This window comes from Mus caroli, chromosome 1 (genome assembly GCF_900094665.2).
Source record: "Mus caroli chromosome 1, CAROLI_EIJ_v1.1, whole genome shotgun sequence".
Classification (NCBI taxonomy): domain Eukaryota; kingdom Metazoa; phylum Chordata; class Mammalia; order Rodentia; family Muridae; genus Mus; species Mus caroli.
This window is the reverse complement of record NC_034570.1, coordinates 75,002,220-75,010,264: the sequence shown is the minus strand read 5'-3', so window position 1 is coordinate 75,010,264 and position 8,045 is coordinate 75,002,220. Positions and strand designations below refer to the sequence as shown.

Below are 8,045 nucleotides of genomic sequence, written 5' to 3'. Positions count from 1 at the left end.
GCCCCTCAACAGAGGAATGGATACAGAAAATGTGGTACATTTACACAATGGAGTACTACTCAGCTATAAAAAAAGAATGAATTTATGAACTTCCTAGGCAAGTGGATAGACCTGGAGGGTATCATCCTGAGTGAGGTAACTCAATCACAAAGGAACTCACACAAGATGTACTCACTGATAAGTGGATATTAGCCCAGAAAATTAGAATACCAAGATACAATTTGCAAAACACATGAAACTTAAGAAGAATGAAGACCAAAGTGTGGAAACTTTGCCCCTTCTTAGAATTGGGAAGAAAACACCCATGGAAGGAGTTACAGAGACAAAGTTTGGAGCTGAGATGAAAGGATGGACCATCTAGAGACTGCCATACTCAGGGATCCATCCCATAATCAGCCTCCAAACACTGACACCATTGCATACACTAGCAAGATTTTGCTGAAAGGATCCTCATATAGCTGTCTCTTGTGAGGCTATGGCAGGGCCTAGCAAACACAGAAGTGGATGCTCACAGTGGATGGATCACAGGGCACCCAATGGAGGAGCTAGAGAAAGTACCCAAGGAGCTAAAGGGATCTGCAACCCTATAGGTGGAACAACATTATGAACTACCTGCATATGTATCATAAGATGGCCTACTCGGCCATCAGTGGAAAGAGAAGCCCATTGGTCTTGCAAACTTTATATGCTTCAGTACAAGGGAAAGCCAGGGCCAAGAAGTGGGAGTGAGTTGGTAGGGGTGTGTGTGGTGGCGGCGAGAGGGGGGAGGTATGGGAGACTTTTGGGATAGCATTGGAAATGTTAATGAAGAAAATACTTAATAAAAAAATCACTCACATACACACACACACACACACACACACAAAATTCACTGGAGGGCAGACAAGAGGTCCAAGTTACATACAAAATATAAAAACAATTGTTTCCTCTAACTATGGGATTAAGTCAGTATGAGTGAACATTGATTCCAATCAAATCCACATGAAAATCACTCCACTATAATAACTTGAGAAAGCATGTGTGGAAGGACAGTGTAAGTGATCATGTAAGATAAAAGCAATGGAAAATTGAGAGGTAAATCATAGCTAGAAACAGAACGTGATTCCTAGGTCTGGCAAATGGGCTGTGACGGCAAAATAGAACATTAGAGGCTTGAGTTTTTATGTGGTGCCAATTCATAGGTGAGTGGAGGCTGAGGCGGATGTGGCAATTTATAATGCGTTATAATTTCATGTGTGTCTTCCCAACTCTGGCATTCCTTTGCAGAAATGCACTCTCGAAACTTGTGGTGTTAAGAGGGGGAAATAATTGGTTTACAAAATCCCGAGAGAGCACATTTTCCCCTTTGCTCTTCTGCCACAAGATGAGGCACAGATGGTGTCATCCATGAAGAACTGGTTCCTTAGCAAGAACTTGGGTGTGAAGACTTTACAAACCCCATGAGATTGTAACTTCTAAACAGAAGAACATCTGTGTTGTATTAATATTAGAAACTGCTTGGCACTCATGCCACAATATTCTAATTGGCTTATAATTTTTTGGTAGCATAATGCCTCCTCAATGTTTCACAGTATTATGAAACATCTAGACTTTGAAATTCTTAGCCAATGGTTGCCTCTTGCTTCAAGAAGGAAGTATATGCCACATCTGGGAGGGAGCATTTACATGTCTGAGACCAAATTGTCCAACCTGCTAAAGGGAAGTACCATGCTTTCATAAATCCATCTTTCTCCAGTTCTGTTTTTCTTTGGATCTCAGGTATACTGGATTTTATATGATTTTTATTTTTTATAATCTTTACCCTGTGTTTTTCTGCTTTAATTCTCTTCTCAGCAGGGTTACTCTGTTCTTATCCTAAAATCTCCTGTTTATTTAAATCTTGTCTTCTTCAAACCTCTTTAATTGCTTCACTTATAGACAAGGTTGCCATGTGCTGCCTCATCAATGCCTTGACTTTTCTTCTCCAAATCCTCCATGCTAATTTCAGCCATGATCATCACACAACGAAGCCCTAACGGCACTGTTTCATTATCTCCATCAATCTTGTTGGTTTGTTTATGTTCAAGTTGATATCTTGCTTTGACTATGCTGACGTCAGACACTGTTCACCTACCTGATGACTCCCTGCCCTTCTGTTGACTCCTTGTCTCTCAGTTAATCTATATTTTTGTTGTTGTTGTTCTTGTTTTGTTTTTTTTTTTGAGACAGGGTTTCTCTGTGTAGCCCAGGCTGTCCTGGAACTCACTCTGTAGACCAGGATGGCCTCAAACTCAGAAATCCGCTGCCTCTGCCTCTTGAGTGCTGGGATTAAAGGCGTCCGCCACCATGCCTGGCTTTCACTTAAGCTATAAATGTTATTGTTTTCATTTGCCCTTCTTAGTGCTGGTTCTAGTTTGTCTCCCAACTCTTTCCATTAGACCCACATGTTAAATATCTTAGAAAAATCTCAGAACCACCATCTTCTCTTTCCGGCCTACTTTTCTAATGATTCGGCAACTCAATGAACGATACCATCAACCAGCCTGCTGTTTAGTAGCGGGTATTGTTGTCACCCTGGAAGCCTCATCATCCTTCCTATACACAGCCTTCCTATATTCATCTTTCTTTCAGTTTTGTGATCATCACTCCATATATAACAACATAGCCACTATCAGCAGTGTAGATCCTAGTTTTTTCTTACACACCATTACTCCTTTAGCATGGGTCCATTTTTTTTTTCTTTTTCTAACCATTTGCAATTGTCTTTGCAAACAGGTTATCATCCATTGCTTTATCAATCAGTGGCCTCTTCATTGTCCCCCAAAAAACCTTCAAAGATCCTTAGCATGAACTTCAAACCTTGAATTTGTGACTCTGTTATTCATTCCTCAGCTTTTGTCTCCCCAGTCTTGATGTCCTTCTCTGGTATAGTAACCTTGGTCTCCTTTAAGTTTTTCCATTGCCTGTGATTCCTCATAGTCAGAGCCTCTTGCCTATCTGACCTGTCTTATGCAGGCAGGTTTTATTCCTGTTCTACTCACCTGGCTAAGATGTCCCTCCATCCTCATTTATCCTCACTGGGTTTCTTTGTCATAATATCTCAAACAATTGCCATACACGCAACTACTTGTTTAATTAAAGACCACGTTGCCAGCAAAATGAGACAATGTATTATCGTAGTCACAGCTGTAACAGTTGTTATTTGTTAAATAAAGGAAGAAACTCCAATTAAATGTCTTCTTTGTAATCATTTATTTTTCTTGTTACAAAAAAAATCACTGTGAAAATTAATATAAGAATAGTGCTTGTAAAATTTCATTTGTGTGGTAGACTAAAGAATTTCCAACTCTTTGTAACTACTGGTGAAGTTTATTTTAACACACAAATATATTTGGCTCTATGGCAGCTTACTTAGCGTTTTGCAAATACTGCAAACAGCATTCAAAACAAACAGTATGGTGCCTCTGTGATTCTGAGAATCTCATAATTAAGCAAATAGCATCAGTAAAGATCTTGAGTACAAAGTATATAGAAATATAGAAAATAGAGAAAGAATTTGCAAAAGTAAACAACAGAAGAGTGACCAGGGGTAAGGCAACCAACAATGGACAGTGACCACCCATCTAGGATCTAGGAACATAGTAAAGTCACTGTCAACATCAGGACAAGGGTCACGGAAGGTAGCAATGTTATAATTTTGTATAAGTCTTGGTCCTGGGAGAGGAATATTATACTTACTACTCAAACACAGAGAAGAACCAAGTCTGGCACAGTACATCAAGACTGGACGGTACCAGGTGGTGGAGACCTTGGAAGCTACTTCTCCCCTCTTTACCCACATCACTGTCTCTTATTCTTTAGTCTTGAACTGATACCTAAGAGAACAAAGAACACCGAAAGGAGAGTAAAACTCAGTGAAGGAAGGCACTTCAGAGAATACTCTGTACATTCCCTAAAGATGGATCCCTGACTTACATGCCTTCTGTTTTATTGTGTGTTTTCTCATTCCGGTGACTCAATATTGTCAATGATGCTTTTGATACTACATATACAGAATAGGAAGCTATGATTTGTACATGTTTTTGTTAAAAGTATAGCTTATAAAAGGTGAGTTTTCCCATAGTAATTTCCCTTGGAATACCATATATAAATAAGATATATAAGGGGATTGTGTATGAATATTTTGAATGACATTTATGAAGATGTGACAAACAAGGAATCAGCATCATCAAAGTAATGGAAAGCCACCACCATTAGGTCTGTGGCATCACATGTATGATGCCTACAAACACCCCAAACATCCTTTTTTTCCCCCCAGCTTTTAGGAACTTTATTTTCCTTCTACATTTTCCCCTTTGCTCAGGTGTCTGCAGAGCAGCTCAGGATCACTCAGTGGTGGCTCCAACCCACTCAGTGGCCTGTGCTGTGGGAGCTACTGACTAGTCCTCAGTGGCTGGCTGTGCACTCCAGTCTTCTGTGAACAACTGCTGGATGGGCACAGAGGGTACCTGCACAGCCTCAGACCAGTCGGCCACCTCAGGTTGAGCAGCAGTGAACTCAGGAGCTGGTGCGGTCCATTCACCCTGGAATTTCTCCTTGGTCACAGCCTTCTCAGCAGCAGCCCGCTCCTCCTTCTCAATCTCCTCTGGGTCTCTGTAGAGGTAAAGATCAGGTATAAGCTCCCAGGAGTGTTCACGGGAGATAGTACCTCGAATGCGGAGTACTTCCCTGGCCAGCATTCACCACATCAGACCCACTGAGTGAGCTCCCTTGTTGTTGCATGGGATGGCTATGTCCACATAGCGCAGGGGAGAATCTGTGTTACACAGAGCAATGGTGGGCAGGTTGACATAAGAGGCTTCTGTGAGTGGCTGCTGGTCAGCCCTGGGATCGGTCACCACTAGAAGCTATGGCTCCTTGAAGGCTGCTTGGATCTGGTGAGTGAAGGTCCCAGGTGTGAAGCGGCCAGCAATTGGAGTGGCTCTTGTGGCAGCAGCAAACTTCAGCACAGCTCTCTGGCCAGTGTTCCTGGAGGAGATGAAGCTGACAGCAGGGTTCTCAATGGCCACAGTAGCTGTAACTAGAGTATGAAATTTACCTGAGATAATTTAAATATGATAAATCAAAGGAAATTAAGCTTCATATTAATTTGAAGTTAGATTACTGGAATCATTAAACATAACACCTGGATATTTAATAAAAACATAATAATTGAGACTCCACAGTGTTAAGCCATATGATGATAACCTGCATTGATTTCTAATAGCAATAAACAGTGTAATGTTAGTAAACTAGGGCACACCTATATATTTTCTTAAAGAAATTAGCAAATATATTCACATGTGTGTGTGTGTATATATATGTATATATATATTCATGTTTTCACTTAATCTTTCTAAATGTCATTCATTTATTTGACAGAATGCTAGCAATTCTAAAAATAAAATACACAATTCTAGCATTTGTAATAGTGTCATCCTGCATATTCAGCCAGAACTACTCTTCGATGTAGCACTTCATGAAAGTATTTTTTTAGTCTATTACTCAGTACACACATATATAATTCTTTGTCAATACCACACATGATTTATCTTTTCATTAATCTTTATTTAATATGGTCAGCTACTGTGGTGATGATGAGTAACCCATTTCTCTAAGGTGTATTTTTTAAAGTTAAAAATACCCTAAGTATTATTTATTTCTTAGCACATTTTTACTATTTTAAGAAGGCTCTGAGGATATATTTCTCATCCAATTTTCACATCTTAAATGCTATCAAATGTACTAGGAGCTGAGAGTGCTAAGTGGACATGTTTTGGCACAATATTTTTCAAAGCTCTACTTCTGACAATCTTTGACATGTTGTCACTGGGATTTAAAAAGTAGTTTTGATATGTTAAGGACTTAATGAAAACATGCATAAGCCTATTTTTGATATAACTTCCTTCTATTGGTGTTTCATCTATCCAAGGGAGTGATATAAACACTATCTAGGCCCTAGATTCTAAGGGGAATGACTATATTTAGACTTGTGATAATTTATAAGACAAATAATGTTTGCAGTTGTTCATGTATTTCTATGATAATGCACATCCTAAAATAAGTTAACAAACTCATCAATACCCATAAAATTTTTAGCATATCATCTTTATTGTTCTGGGTTCTAATTTAGTAGAAATTCAAAGGAGACACCCTAATTTGATAAAGTACTAGATGGCAGTAGCTTGTTATACTAAAAAACAATCTCCATTAAAGGAAAAAGAAAATAATGAAAGCTTAAACAAATGGAAGAACAGAATCAGAGGCAGACAGGATGGAAAGGGATGGAGAAAGGGAAGGAGAGACAGAGTTAGAGAGACAGGCAGACAGAGAGAGAAAGAGAAACTGGGAGAGAGAAACAAAGACTCAGATTTTTAACCCCCATGTATAGCTAGCTCATAGCAAAAAAAAAAAAAAAAAAAAAAAAAAAAAGTCACTAATAGTCAGGGCAGTAATTAACATTCCAATCTGCTGGAGACTTTTCCTTAATTGGACACACCTGTCAGTAGACAGGGATGGCAGGTGACACTGACCTGGGTCATGTATGAGCTGAGAATGATAAAGGACAGGAACAAAGCCCTCCCTCACTGCCTTGGCAAATACCTCCCAGGCATCACCATGGCTCCTCATTTGTTTACAGAGGAGCATGTTAGGGGGAAAGAAGGAAGTCTAAAGTTAGGACCAAACTTGAATCAGAGGTTTGGCCCCAGGAATTACCCCTCTGCTCAGATGTCAGCTCAGTGCTCAACATTTGCTATGGGCAGGTGGTCTAAAAGATTTGGCGTACAGCGTATTTTTCCAGGCCTTGCTGGAACTGGAGAAGTTGCCAAAAATATGACAAGAGTAAGAAGTAGGCTGTTGGACAGCTGATCCACTATCCTCAGTATGTTAGTAACCAAGACTTTCCTAGTCTTGAAACCTTCCCTTCCTCCCATGTGAACCCATCTGTCTTGCTGTTCTCTGAGAAGAACATGAGCTTCGATAATATGAACAAGAATGCTTTAAGTACTATCAGGAACTTCACGGTCATAGAGTGTAAAGGAAAACAATATTAAAAGGGAATGAATAGTCCATTTGAAGGCATTTATCCAGAAGACTGAATGGGTCAGGAAGCCCAAGCCCACCAGAAAGTGAATTAAACCGGAGGAGCTGTGGAAAATCCTCTGTTCCCAGATAGGTTTAGCTATACTTTCAAGAGTTGATCTGGATTCTATGTCACAAACACAAGAAGAATCTGGAATACTTAGTAACAATGCCCTGGACATATGTTTCAAGGTTCTGCAAGCACATGTTCACCAACCAGGTCACTGTGAAGGAAGGAGTTAGCAACGTATAGAAACTCTATCTGTCCACACTGGTATGAAACATGGTGACAGTGGTAATAGCCTTTGGGACAGCTGTGGCACTTGCCCTCTCTGAACACTGAACTAGATTTATCTTTGGCTTACCTGTCATCTCGTCATTTGATACTTAATGAGCATCTGTTATACCAGATATGTCTTAGGAACTAAACACAAACCACACCACTTTCTCCTGGAATCTTGATGCCAGTTGTAAGCAGGCAGGACATAAGTAATATAAGATTAGACTATATTCACACTAGGAAAATAAAAAGTAGTGAGTATCGTGGCATTTGTTACGGTGAGAAAGTGTTGGGGGAAATATTAAAATGAGCGGGCAAGTTCCCTAGCTTACTCTTCTACTCTCTGCCCCAGGGTGGTCCTGCTGGCTCTGTCTCTAGCTAGCCCCTATATGGACAGGTCACCCTGTGGTTAGCTGCCACAACACCCAGTAAACAGGTAGAAATAAAACTCTAGAAGCTTATATTAACAAGTCAGAACTTCTCAATTCACAAGATGACCACACAATAATTTCAGAGCCAATTGATAATGATACAAGCTGCCCACCTAGATCAGACAAGTTATCCCAACCATTTTATCACTGTATGATATTCATAACTACCTATGGCTATTTAAAACTACAAGGGATCAGGGTTTTCTTCCTGACAGACAGCCTTCATCTTGGCT

General features: G+C 39.9%; 1 pseudogene; it reads right to left on the bottom strand.

Moving 5' to 3' along the window:
• Nucleotides 1–4,364: 4,364 nt before the first annotated feature.
• LOC110295498 lies at nucleotides 4,365–7,473 on the bottom strand (annotated as a pseudogene).
• Between the last annotated feature and the right edge of the window lie 572 nt (nucleotides 7,474–8,045).